This window comes from Leptonychotes weddellii, chromosome 12 (assembly GCF_054177405.1).
Source record: "Leptonychotes weddellii isolate Sample4059 chromosome 12, ASM5417740v2, whole genome shotgun sequence".
Classification (NCBI taxonomy): domain Eukaryota; kingdom Metazoa; phylum Chordata; class Mammalia; order Carnivora; family Phocidae; genus Leptonychotes; species Leptonychotes weddellii.
This window is the reverse complement of record NC_138380.1, coordinates 36,420,165-36,434,062: the sequence shown is the minus strand read 5'-3', so window position 1 is coordinate 36,434,062 and position 13,898 is coordinate 36,420,165. Positions and strand designations below refer to the sequence as shown.

Below are 13,898 nucleotides of genomic sequence, written 5' to 3'. Positions count from 1 at the left end.
AAAGAGAGGAATTTGACTATTTTATCTGGTGAAATTTACTCTAAATAAGGTTTGCTTTAGAAACCACCACTGAGATGACAATTCAACAAGCATTAGCAGGATGAGAGGATATATATGATTAAAGTAAAGGTGGAGGCATTCTAAATATACTGTTTTTCACCCCTCTGCTTTCATTTAAATATATTTTGAAACCATTTCCAGGTTAATAAATACAGATTTGTGTCATGACAATCATTTCATAGTATTTCATCTTATGGATTATTGTTGGATATTTAGTTTTACAATTTTTTCTCTATTATAAATAACAGTTCAGTTAGCATCTTTGCACATACAATTTTAAACACTTTTTCTGTTATTTCTTTAATAAATTCCCAGGAGTGAAATTGTTGGGTCAAAAGATGGATGTATTTTATTTGTTGCTACATATCACCAAATTGCCTTCCAGAAATACTGTATCAAAGCAATAAACTTATAACTGATCTTCCTGCTTCTATTCCCTCTCTTTTCAATCCACACTACACATTCCCAGGTTAATGTTCCCAATGAACTACTTTATTTATGTCTAAAACATAAAGGTTACCTATTCCTACAAATAATTCTAAACTCTAACACTCAATGCTTTCTGCTCTCGGGCTTGCCTATCTCTTACGATTTTCTCTCTCTTCCTTTTCTACATAATTTCTAGGATTTAGTCAAATATGTTCATCAAACAAGCACATTTTGGAAAAGAAAGTCCTATATTCCTTTAATGTCAGCCTCGCAAACACTTCTAATTTATTGATATCTTCACTCATCTTTACCTGTTTTCTTTCTCTGAGAAAGAAATTTTCATCCCATATTCCATTCCTTATTTTAGCTTAAATGTAAATATTCAAATTTAAGCATAAAGAAAAAGTCATGTAAGTTAACCCTAGGAGATCACTGAGGAGGCTCTGTCAATAGTCCAGGAACAGACTGGGAAGGTCCCTTTCTCCTCCAACTCATCCTTTTCCCTACTGCTAGATCTCCATCCTAAGAGATGGGTCTAATTATATCACTTCCTTTTTTTTTTTTTTTCCTTTTTCTTTTAAGCCTCCAATAGTTTGTCCCTGTATACTAACAATAATCCAACTATGAACCATACACAGCTCTTAATAGCCACTTTTCAGATTCATCTGCAGGACAGAGGCACATGTGTCCAGAAACTCCACACCCACCTGAACCCTCCTGTTTCCAAAGGCATCAAATGCTTTAATGCTTCTCTGCCTCTGCTTTTGTCCATCCTGATGACAGAAAACAAAGACAATTGAAAGGCAAACCATTAGTGAGGAAAATATTTGGAAATATTTGTTACAAATATGATAATAGGTTATGACTCTTGATATACAATGAACTCAAACACATCATTAAAATGCTAGCACACCAAAAAGCAAATGAGCAAGGGATATTAAAAGATTATTCACAAAAGGGAAAATGCAGGTGGCAATGGAATACTAATGGAATTTAAGTAAAGAACTCAAAGAATTCAAAAACTATGAGTAACTGTTTTATTCATCGAACTAATAAATATATATTTTTTAAAAAATGACTATGGTAGTCTAGAGTTTAGTGAGACAGACACACCTATATGTTCCTTGAAGAAGTAGAAATTGCTGCAGTCTTTCTGGAAAATCATTTAAAAAGAGCCCTAAAAATGTCCCTGTCTTTTGATCCAGAAGTATCACTCACTCTGGTGATGTTTTTAATTTTTTTTATTTTGAAGTAGGCTCCAAGCCCAGCGTGGAGTCCAAAGCAGGGCTTGAACTCACAAAACTCAGATCAAGACCTGAGCTAAGATCTAGAGTCAGATGCTTCACCGACTGAGCCACCCAGGCACTCCCACTCACTCTGGTATTGTATACTTAAAATAATTAGAGAAAAAGACAAACATGGTTGGCACTAAAGTGTTTATCCCATCATCTTATAAGCTACAACAATCAAAAATTGCACTGAACTCAAATGGTCAAAAAAGGGTAATGCTTAAATAAGTTGCTGTTTATCCATATACTGGAGTATTAAACACTCATCAAAATGACCTGTATATATGAAGAATTTTTAATGATGTTGAAAATTAAATAATGTGGCAAGAAACACGACATATCACTGAATGAAAAAGAGACTTTTATATGTACGTTGTATTTGTATATATGTACAATATCAATTGTATAAATGCATACCCAGAAATATCAGTGCTCCCTGAGAATGAATTGTGTTTGTTGTACTTCTTTTCTTTGCAATTTAAACAGTGGGCAACATATTTCCTTTAAAATTTGCAAAAATTAAACAAAAACCACCTACATTACACCTTTGCATTGCAGTCTTTCACACTCTTCACTACTCTTTTTTCTGTTCTCACAACCACCTTGCTTTGGCGTCTATCACTCCTGTGGCACTTCGCAAGTAAGCCAAGGAACTCATCTTCCTCCTGACAATCAAAAATTCCTCAGAAGCTTGAACTGCCTCTTTTGCAATGCTATGTGCTTTGAAAAATTCAAAACCATTTGTGAGATGACTAAATGCATGGATCACTGAATGACTGTGTGCCTTAAACATTTCTTAGAGTTGAGTTGTGTCTCTTTGCTCTCTGAATGAGTACAGCAGCTCTTGGTTTGGAGAGCCAAGTGGGTTCTGTTTTAAGGGGGCATTCATCCTGTGCAGGCTCACTCTCTGCCTCTGTCTTTTCTTTACATGTACACATTTGGTGATCTCTTTAGACAATGTGTGAGACTCAACTTTTCTACGGGGCTGTTGCCTTAAACACTGATGGAATATGGGTTCTGGTTAGTCAAATGTTTGGGGAACCTACTTTTTTTTAAAAAACATACCTAGAAATTATTGCTATAAGCACATTTTCATAAATCCCATAAATAAAGGACAGACTACTTCTACTCAGACACTTCCTTTATGAATGTTTGGGGCATATTGTTAGAGACCTTTAGAATATTAAGTCTTAAATATTCCAGATTTAGTGGGACATTGATGGCATTTCCTAAATCTCTTTCCTGCTTGCATTAAAAGGGTGTGGGGGGGTGGGGTAGAGGGATCACATCAAAGGCCTCCATTCATTTATTCCCACCAGCAGAATTATCTAAATTACTATTGAGGATTATTTAACAAAAGCATTCATCTTGTTACCAAAATTATGAGTGAACTGAGAAAGACCATTTTTCTGTAAATGAGGATGGCTTAGATTCTAGTTTTTATTCTATGTCATTAATACCTTCTCTCTTATCTCCAACTCTTGTTTTGCAAAGTTTAGGAATGCATACTCTGAAGTCAAAACTTGGGTTCCAATTCAGCCTGTACCACTTTCTAAGTCTCTGGTCTGATGTAATCTCTTAACTCTCTAAGACTTGGACTCCTCATCTATAAGATGGGATAATCAGAGCCCCTGCCTCATAGGGCTGTTATGAGTGCTGAATAAAATCATATATTTTATTTGGGCAAATTTCAGTTGTTCCTAAGATGTCAGCTATTATTTATTTAGCTGTGCAGGATAGAAAAGAAACCAACAAAACAAGTACTATAATTAACAGAGACTTCTCTCTACTCACACCATTTATTATAAATATTACTATTTGGTCAGTTGATTCTTCTTATATTTTGAGTAGTCTTGGAAAAAAGTATTGTAATGTGTTCAAAAACCTATGTCTTGTATATGTTGTGGAGATAGGCAGAAAGTAATTTCTCTGCTCTCCTTCACAGCAAAATTTCTCTCAGAGCTACTCCCCTAACATCTCTCCTTCCTCACTTAGACCCCCTCTACAATCCATTCCAATCTAACTTCTGTTCCTGACACCCCATCGAAACTGCTTTGGACAAGGCCACCAACCAGCTGGGGTGGATCAGCTCGGAAGGAAACCCATCCTCATTTATTCCACTCCCAGCAGCATTCTACACACTGGGCTGTTTGCTCCTTCTCAAGTACTTTCCTTTCATTTTCTCTCAAAACACACTCCCAACATTACTGGCCCCTCCTTCTCGAGCTCCTTTGTTAGCTTTCCCTCTTCCATCTGACCTCCAAACGTTTGGTTGCCTCAGGACTTGGCCTGAGTCTTTTTTTTTTTTTTTTTTTTTTTTTAGGACTTGGCCTGAGTCTTATTCCGGGTCCTTCCAAAGTAATCCATTCCTAGCCCATAGCCTTAAATACTATGTATATGAGAATATCTTTCAAACTAAATCTCTGAGCCAGACATTTCTCATGAACTGCAAGTTCATAAATCCACCTACCTACTTGATTCTTACACTTTCAAACATACTGTGTCTAAAACCCAATCGTTCCAACACCCCTTGCCCCACATCCTTCCCAACTTCAGTAAAATGGTACTACTGTCCACCCAAAATATGTCTCATGCCAATTTACTTCCCCAGTGAAGAATTTTCATTTCTTTTAAAAATAAAAATGAGGTAATGTCACTTCCCTATTTAAAACTCTTGAATGGTAACTCATGACTAATGGATTTAATCAAAATTTCCCACTGACTGCTGGGCCATCACGACCTGGGTCCCTCTGCCTAAGTGACAGCTCATGCCACCATTCTCCCTTGTGGGGGATTCTCACTCTCTGCTTGAGACATGCTAAACTTTTTCTTTTCCTTGAACAGAGCAAGATTGTGTCTTCCTCAGGACCTTTGCATCTGCTATTTTCTCTGCCTGGAAGGCAGTTGCCCAGTTTCTACATGTATAGCTCCTTCTTGTACTTTGGACCGTGGCCTTAGTTTGCCCTCCAATACGTCTGCCTTGACTACCTATGTAAAGTAGACCCCCCCACACACACACATTCTATGAATATCATTCCGTCTATTTTGATCATGGCTCTGTCAAAACTAATCGTTATCTTATTAGATAAGCTCTGGAGCTCCATGAAGATAGTACCATGTCATAGTTCATTACCTGTTCAATGTTATATCTTGGGAGCCTGGGAGAGGGCCTCGCACATAACTCTCCATAAATTGGGTTTATGAAGGAGATACAGGTCCTGTGCTACTTGATAAACATTGTAATGACTGTACAATGGGAAATGGAAACCCATAGGTGGAGGAGAAGCTTCATCAAGGAAGTGATATCTGAATTCAGATGAGTATAAATATGCTGGGGGGAAAGGAGACTTGGGCCAGTAAACAGCATGAGCAAAGGCCTGGGGGTATGAAAAAGTGTGCCACGTTTACATTGTTAGCTCAAACAGGTTTTCTGAAGAAAATAAAATTAATGCAGATCCATAGAACTTGGGGGAAGAAAAGTCAGGACCTAAATAATATCAGACGATGGAAAAAGAGTTTTAAATTTAAGCAGAAAATGCAATTTCACAACTATGGCTCATTTAAGCTACTGGTAATTAAAAGCATATATAGTAACAAACACCACCTGGGTTTGCAGGTGTGAGTAAACTTAAAAAAAAAAATACAGAGGAAGGAATCATTTGGAATTGCTCAAGATGCAACTAAAGAAATCTGAGGCTGTGTGTTTCTTGCCTTTTGATCCATAAGGAGAATGAACATGGTGATGGCAACAATCATCCCACAGAACAATTTAATTTACATCATTTCATTTCACTTGAATGTGACAAACATATAACCAGGCCCTGGGCTGGGTAGTGGGAATGAAAAAAGAAATAATCTTGGGCTTGAAAGAGATCACTATCTAATGAAAGTACATGAGTAGTTGCCATTCTAGCATTTAAAGAAAAGAAGAACCCTCTCTACAACCTCAGTGCAAATGCTGTGCAAATGATGTTTGAATTGCAAATCATTGTTTAAAGGGATTCAGGTCATTTTTTTCCAAAAGTACAACTGGAAGTTTGCACTAAGCCCATTTTCTCACATGTGCCATGTCTGCACATAAGGACAATTTTGATGGTGAATTGCACAGAGCAAACAAATGCGGCTCATGGAAACTGGTTGGAAAATGCCAATGAATTTCTTTTCATTTATATATATGAGACATTTCTTGTAAAAAAACAATTTTGATGTTTAAAATTAATATATATTCATTTTAGAAAACAGTGAAAATTGAAAAAAATATCCTACCATGTTACATATAGATTTTCACACACATTTTAAAAACTAAAATTAGGATCACATCATGTGTCTGCACTTATCTTCATTGATTTGAAGGTTACATATTGTGTATTTTGTGTTGCTGTTGGCTATCTTTAAGGTTTTTTTTAAATAAACATGAAAAAACTGTAATCTTCTTACATCAAAATCAAGAATGAAAAACTATCCTCTGAGTGTTCCTTATATGAAATGTGGAATTTAAGAACCTTTTTTTTCTACCATAATCACCCTAATTCCTAGATTTTGTAACAATTTGAAGTTTTTGATTAAGATTTTGAGAATTAAATTATTCTTTTGTTGTAGAAATCTTCTTTGTCAAAAATTATTTTAGAATTGCATTTGGTACTGTAACTAAATTTTCAACAGTTATTTGAACTAAGTGGTGCCTGTCATTATTGGCTCACTTTAAATCTACAATCTTGAGTTCTTTATTTCAGTTTCTCTTTTAAAAAAAGGTAAAGAGGCTAATAATATATTTTCATATAAACATTTCACTCTGGAAATGTTTTTATGTTGACCTCACACTGTGAGGGAACAACCTTGCATATGATAAAATTCTTACATTTCAATCTTCTGCCTCAAAACTCTGCCAATATTTTGTCTTTAGCATTTAGTGTCACAGAAGAAAAGGCTAAGGACAACCTGATTTTTATCTTTTGCACATAACCCACTTTCCAATTTATAGACTTATTTTTTATTTTCTTGTAGTTCTTGTAAAGCAAGTATTTTGTCAGTATGTATCTAAGTTTCTAGGAATGTGGTAAACCCAATTGAGTTGAATTCCCCAGTATTTTCTGGTCTTTGAAAGTATTCAACATTTATGTCTGATTCTTGCTCTTGTTCTGTCCTGTGATTTTTCTTCAGGTACACCAAATAATTATTCTGTTGACTCTATTTTCTGTCCTAGACACTTATCTCCTTTCTTGTCATTTTTTTTTAAATTTCTTAATTCTCTTTCTCTGTTCTCCTGAAGCGTTTCTTAATCTTGCTGTCTCTATCACTTATTTGATTTTCTGAATTAGCAGTTTTGTTTTTTCCCAGTAATTGTTGCGGTTCTGGGTTCTGCTGTTACTACATTTTTAGTTTTCTTGAATACCTTTCTTATCTTATCCATTTCCCTTTGCATCTCAGGCTCTTCTATTTCTGTTTTTTTTCCTGCTTCTTTTTCATGAAGGATAGATATGTCTTCTTTCATCCTGCTGAGGTTGACAGTTTTTAACAATTGCCTTCAGTTTCTGAAATAAAGTCATTTCAGAGGCTTATTTTTCCTCTGGAGTTCTCAACGTCTTGTTTTGGCATTCTTTATCCCTTGGTAATAACCTTTTTTTTTTTTTTCCACAGGCTTATTTTGTTTCTGTTTTTGTTTTGCTTGCCTATTCATCCCAGAGGAAGAAAAATCCATACAGCCTTCTTTTGGATTTTAATAGCCAGGGCATAAACTGTGCAAGGTGAAGGCAAGCACTTCCCACCTTAGGCAAATTGGCATTCAGTGAATGAGCCACTGATTGTATTTTTCTCTCCAATTCCATCAGCTTTAGTGCTAGAGAGCATTCTTTCCAAACTCCAGTAATAGGCTGGTAGAAAGTCTTGGTTTTAAATGTGGTTGAATGTCTTCCTTCTCCTGACATCTTTATCTGTATTTTATTTTTGGAGGTTAGGATGAGCCATTTGGGACCAATAACCTGGTGTCATTTTTTTTTTTTCTCCTCCATGAAAGTAATTTCCTGCAGGTCCATTTCTCCAAGGCTCTGAACTTCTATTGAGTGGTAAGAGCTTCTGCTATTGATGTATTAGGTTGGATTTCCACCTTGTGATAGAGAGAAAATCTTCTCGCTCTCATCAGCAGTCCTAAACCATCCTTTTCCTTCATAGTGTGACAAGTTAATGGTCAATAATAAAGCATAGAGCATCCTCCTGAGTATTTTTCTTAGCACTCAGATAGGGCAAATCACCAGGGCAAGGATGAGGATGGTTCCCTGGGAATAGAAGCAGTTTATTCATATCCAGTTTGAAACCCTTTTTTATGCGTTTGAATTTATAGGTAGCCCGCCCTTCCAATACTGGAGTTCCACATTGTAATGGAAGTCACCAAGTGAGAAATGCTTGGTTTACTACTCGGGTAAACTGAATCTATGCAAGTGCCTTTTTTATTAACCATGTCTTCTATTTTCAGTATTCTGATGCTTTGACATCTGGGGCCTGGCTGACCGTGGAGGGACTATCATTCCCAGGGTTAGCCAATTCCCAGAGAGAGTAAGCAACTGGCCCCTGAGCATGCCTTTCAAATGCAAACCAACCAATCCAGAGCCTTTATCCCCACCCCCACCTCCTTCCTCTGGCTTTCACACTTTGGGCCACTATCCACTTGCCCTAATCACCCCAGGACTAGGTACTAGACAACTAGGGACAGACCCTATGCCCCAGAACCCACTAAACTTATCCAAACTAGCCAATCCTAAACTTTCTCATCATGCCAGGCCCATGCCTTCTTACGGAAATCACAGTAAAGGCTCTGGCTCACCATTTTCCCCTCTCCCTCTGCCTCCTGACTGACCCTGGCGCTTCCCCATGTAGCCCTCCGTGGCGTGGCGTGGCATGATCCTCCTCTTGGGATCTAAAGGTATAACAAACGATCTTTTCAGGGGCAGTTGTCTTCTGATCTGGTGGCCTTACCATACTTAAATAATAATAATAAAACCTATATTTTAAAGCACTTTTAAATGGCAGAACTAAAAACATTTTAATCTGGTATTTCTTGTTTATCTGTCGAAGTTGAGGAGGTAGAGGAAGAAAGTAATTTAGATATAGAAATCACAGGAGTTTGGTGCAGGGTTGGAAAGAGAAGGATAAAGAAGGCCTCAGAGCTACCTCTCACTTCATGGACACTTAAGCCTCCAATCAGGGCTCACGATATGAATGTCCTTCCTAAAGCAAGTAGGTTGCCAGGAGGTTAGTGAGCATTCTGCACCTTGTCTAAACAGAGGGAAGCCGGTGGTAGTAATGTGCAGAGGGTACCATCCCCATTCGCCGGTGGAGAGGTGCATGCCAACGGCACCGCGGTACCGGGTTGGTCTCCCCATGGGTTTCAACTCGCTGTTTTTCCACACACTTCATTCTGTTCACTGAGTTTCCGTCTCTAACCTTTCTAGTCTGACATGAAACACAGGATTTCCTTTGTTCCCACTTAATTCTTTATTTTTCACAAATTGAATTTTCCCAAATGCTTAAATTAATGTGTGACTTTAAGAAGTAATTATTTCTTTTTCCTTCCAGTGTCAGCGGCATTGACAGGGAACCTAGCTCTGCTCCAGCAAATGAGGAGGCTTGTTAACACTTGCTTTGGTTAGGCGGAGAGAGGACACAGGGCTGCTTCCTTGAAGGTCACTAATAAACAAAGGCTATTTTAGTTCCCTTGCTGTTAAATGTTTATTCTTCCTTTCAACCAACTCCTGTATTTCTCTGAGCTCTTGGTGAATTTCATGATAAAATCCTTTATAAAATTTTTTAACCATTATTAAAGAATTTTGTACCTAAATTATCTTTAAAAAATAAAGTACAGGGGCGTCTGGGTGGCTCAGTCATTAAGCGTCTGCCTTCGGCTCAGGTCATGATCCCAGGGTCCTGGGATCGAGCCCCGCATCGGGCTCCCTGCTCAGCGGGAAGCCTGCTTCTCCCTCTCCCACTCCCCCTGCTTATGTTCCCTCTCTCGCTGTGTCTCTCTCTGTCAAATAAATAAATAAAATCTTTAAAAAAAAAGTACAAGTGTGATTAAAAGTTAATTGTGGTCCTATTGACTTTTTAAAACTAATTATATACACACATTCAAACAATGAATATTAATTGAGTGTCTACTCTTTGTAGGGCACTGTTCTAGGTACTAGACATGCATCAGTGAACAAAACTGAATTCCTTGTATCCTAAGTTAAATTTAAGATAATTTCACCATAGTATTGGCCAAACGCATATAGAAGCAATATTGCCCAAAATATAAATATAGAGACAAAAACCAAAATACCCAATCTTTTCTAATTAGTTTGATCTGAAAAGGGTGGTTTGGGCCTCCCGATGGGGGGAAGGCAGAACACTTATGCAAGTTATGACTGGCAGAGACTCAGCTCCCTGAGCCAGGGTGGGAGGGATAAGGCTTTTTCAGTCACAAAATATTTTGTTGGTTCCACCAAATGCGGCTTCAGCTCTTCAAATATTAACTCCACTAATGAGTTAGTGCAGGTACCACACGTGTTCTAGTAATAGGTGAACTGTCTATCTGAGGGTTCGTTGTTCTGAGTTTCCATGCGTGTTTCAATGGGAAACTGGATGAGGCCAAGTCAGAAACTGCTAGTTAGATGCCACATGAAAGCAGCAATGGCTCATTTTAAGCTAGATTTTCGAAAGCCCTTTTATTCTACGAACAATGAAATTCCATTAATCTTTGAGATTCCATAGTCTAAAGCTAAATGATGAAAAATCTAGCTTATCACTGACCTAAAGCAGTATAGATTTAAAAAAAAAACATTAAATTGTATACTTTATTTTTTAAAGTTTATTTATTATTTATTTATTATTATTTATTATTTATTTTTAGTAATCCCTATACCCAACATGGGGCTCGAACTCACAACCCCTAGAGCAAGAGTCACGTGTTTGTCCCCTGTGTCAGCCAGGTGCCCCTTAGATTTTTTTTTAAACAGCCAGAACATCTTGTTGTTATGTGTTTGTGTTGAAAGAATTAGGGAGGATCGTGTTTCCTCCAGGTGTTATGGCATTTCTTCATTAGTAGCTGGTCAAAAATGACTGGAAAGATGCTCTCTCCTTCTTCATTGAAAGTAGTAGTCTTGCCTGACCAAAAGAACAAAGGTCAAGGGTGAGGGAAGGGCAGGAAGTCCTCACCTGACATCTGGCAGATACCTGCATTGTTCCAGGCACAGAACTGATGCTTGTTGAATGAATACATGGTGACTTGATCTTGAGCATGTGCAAAATGCCTCCAGGAGACTCTGAAAAATATTTGGGCTGGGAGGTCCTTTATATGAAGCAGGGCTTCTGTGAACTGTGGGATTTCCTCTGTGAGTCAAGTTGGAACCTTAACCTGACTCATGTTTTGCCAAAAACCTTGCGAGGCTGGGAAAGCTCAGGATGCTTCTGTGAATTAAAATGGAATGTTTCAACACTTGTTTGTTTAGTCCTAGGATCTCTTCCTTAAGCAGAAACTCCATATTTAGAACAGGTAAAAGTGGAGCTTCTCTGGAGAACCTGGAACATACCCTCCTCGACCTCTAAGGAGCAGAATTTGAAAACACAGGCCTACAGATCAATTCTGGGCTGATTATCTAAATACTGTGAACAGGTTGAAGTGTATTTAATTTTTGCCCTTACTATACCTGATACCAAAGTTAATACTTTCATCTCATTCTCAAGATCCACTGATTTCCTAATCAAATTCTGGAAGATTATTCCATCTGTTCTTGGCTTCATGTAGAAAAGAAAAATACTATCAAGCTTAAGCTCCGGAGATTGAACACTGTGACAAATGCTACCTTATAGTCTGCCATTTGACATCAACTTTGCTCTGAGCCTTCCAATTTTCAAGGCAAAGGTATAAGGGATCAAAGTTCTCCTTGAGGGGAAAAAAATCTCACTTATGTTAGACCCCATCATTAAAAAGGCACATTGTGAGAAGGAACACAAGCAGGGGGAGTGGGAGAAGGAGAAGCAGGCTCCCCTCTGAGCAGGGAGCCCGATGCGGAGCTCGATCCCAGGACCCTGGGATCATGACCTGAGCCGAAGACAGACGCTTAACCACTGAGCCACCCAGGTGCCCCGTCTTTGCCCATTTTTATTTGGGCTATTGACTTTTTATTACTGAGCTACAAGGGTCCTTATATATTCTAGATGCAAGGCTGTTATCAGATATATGATTTGCAAATGATAATGTCTTTTGGAAGCACAGAAGTTTTTCATTTTGATAATGTCCAACTTATCTATTTTTTCTTATCTTGCTTATGTTTTTGATGTCATATCTAAGAATCCATTTCCCAATCCAAGGTCACAAGGATTTATTCCTATGTTTTCTTGTATGAGTTTTATAGATTTGGCTTTTACATTTAAGCCTTTGATTCATTTGCGGCTAATTTTGTATATGATTCTTATTTCTGTTATCTCTTTCTTCTTCCACTTTTAGTGGACGTGTCCGAAGAAGAATCAAATTTAAGGCAACCTGACTGAATAACATGTAGAAATATTAATAAACTGGTTATTAGTGTGTTGAAGAAGGGGAATAATGAGGCAGTGGGTTAGTTGGTTTTGTGTTTGTATGTTATATTATGTGATATACACATCTAAAGCTTCCTGGATAAAATTGTGGTCAAACAATATTCAGAATTTCATCTCCTCTTCCTCCTTGCAAATGAACGCTTCTTCCATTTTACTTATGAATATTCATACCTTGTTTCCATTCTTGCTATACAAGCTGTTTTGAACAGTGCTGCTTACATAACCCAGCTTTTGTTCCTCATTAAAAAAAAAAATCTGCTTTCTCCACAGGCACACACACACACACAAACACACACACACAGAGTGCTACCTCTTACCAATATGCTCATGTGTTTGCTGGCACGGATGTCCCTGCAATTCACCTCTTCTCATCACTCACATTTTAAATAATATGTACATCTGAAGTTTCGCAGTTATTTTTACAGGCACATTTCAGCATGGGGGCAATCTAGATGATAAGAAAAAACCACGATGGTAAGGAAGGGCAAGATAACACACTAGATTATTTAGTCATTCCTTTGTGTTTTAGTATAGAAATGTAAGATTCAGCCATGGAGTAAGCATAATGCATAATTATCACATTGGGATGCTAAACACAGACACTGCATTCACTCTGTGCATAGAGTGAGATCTGGTTCATGGAAAATGCAGGTTTTGCATTTTTCCAACAAAATAAGTGAGTGGGGGTGGAAGGAGACTGGCATTCTGATGATTATTTCAGAATACTAATGCCTACAAGAAGGAGTGGCAACGTTGGCTGGCCTCCACTGCATTATGTCGATAGAAAATTGAGGGTTTCCCCTTCCTCTTTAGATGTCTTTTATGGCAGCAGCGCAACAGGTACTTTTGGTCAACCAACAAGTAATTCTTTTGCACCTCCGTGAAGAAAACATTGTCCGAGTGCTCAGGGAGAGCTAGGACAGGAAAACTAAAGCAATATTCATGAAGAAATTGGAGGACAATTGAGTATCAGATTATGTGATCCTGAATCTGAGGGCCAAAGAAGTACAGAGAGGAGGGAGGTCAGTGAGTGTGGTGGTGGGTGTGGTGGAAGTGTCAAGAAGCTTTCATGGAGTGTGTAGGTTGGGATTGGACTGGGGAGAATGAAAACAATTTTTAACATTAAAGGAGGTGGGGAAGAAAGGCTACACCATATGCGAGGGAGGAGGACAGAAACTAAGCCTGTTGATGGACCAGGCGCCAGACAAGGCCTCGTTACAATCTCACTTAGAATGTTTAACAATTGAAAGGAGGTGTAATAAGTATCCCTTCCAGGAGTTTAGTTACTGGCTTCTGGTCACACAGGTCTAAGCAGTAAGGTAGTGTTTGGATCAAAAGTTCCGAGTCTTCCTCAGCGACACACCCCATAGCTGGTGTGCGGTAGGCACAGAGACTGGAGCTAAATTCAATGTTTTCTGCAGCAGCTCTGGTTCCTCCCTGCTCACCTTCTCCGATCTACCAGGCAACACAGAGACTGAGAACCTCTGTTTCAGATCACTGGGTTCCCAACTTGTTAATCCTTAGAATCATCTCGGGAGTTTAAAACAAACA

General features: G+C 38.2%; 1 long non-coding RNA gene across 1 annotated transcript; it reads right to left on the bottom strand.

The window, feature by feature from the left end:
• Positions 1-383: 383 nt before the first annotated feature.
• Positions 384-13,898, bottom strand: LOC145716402 (uncharacterized). The gene is made up of 2 exons (XR_014139038.1): positions 12,665-13,898; positions 384-1,262 (listed from the first exon to the last, which is right to left on the bottom strand). It is a non-coding gene; the product is annotated as an uncharacterized LOC145716402 (long non-coding RNA).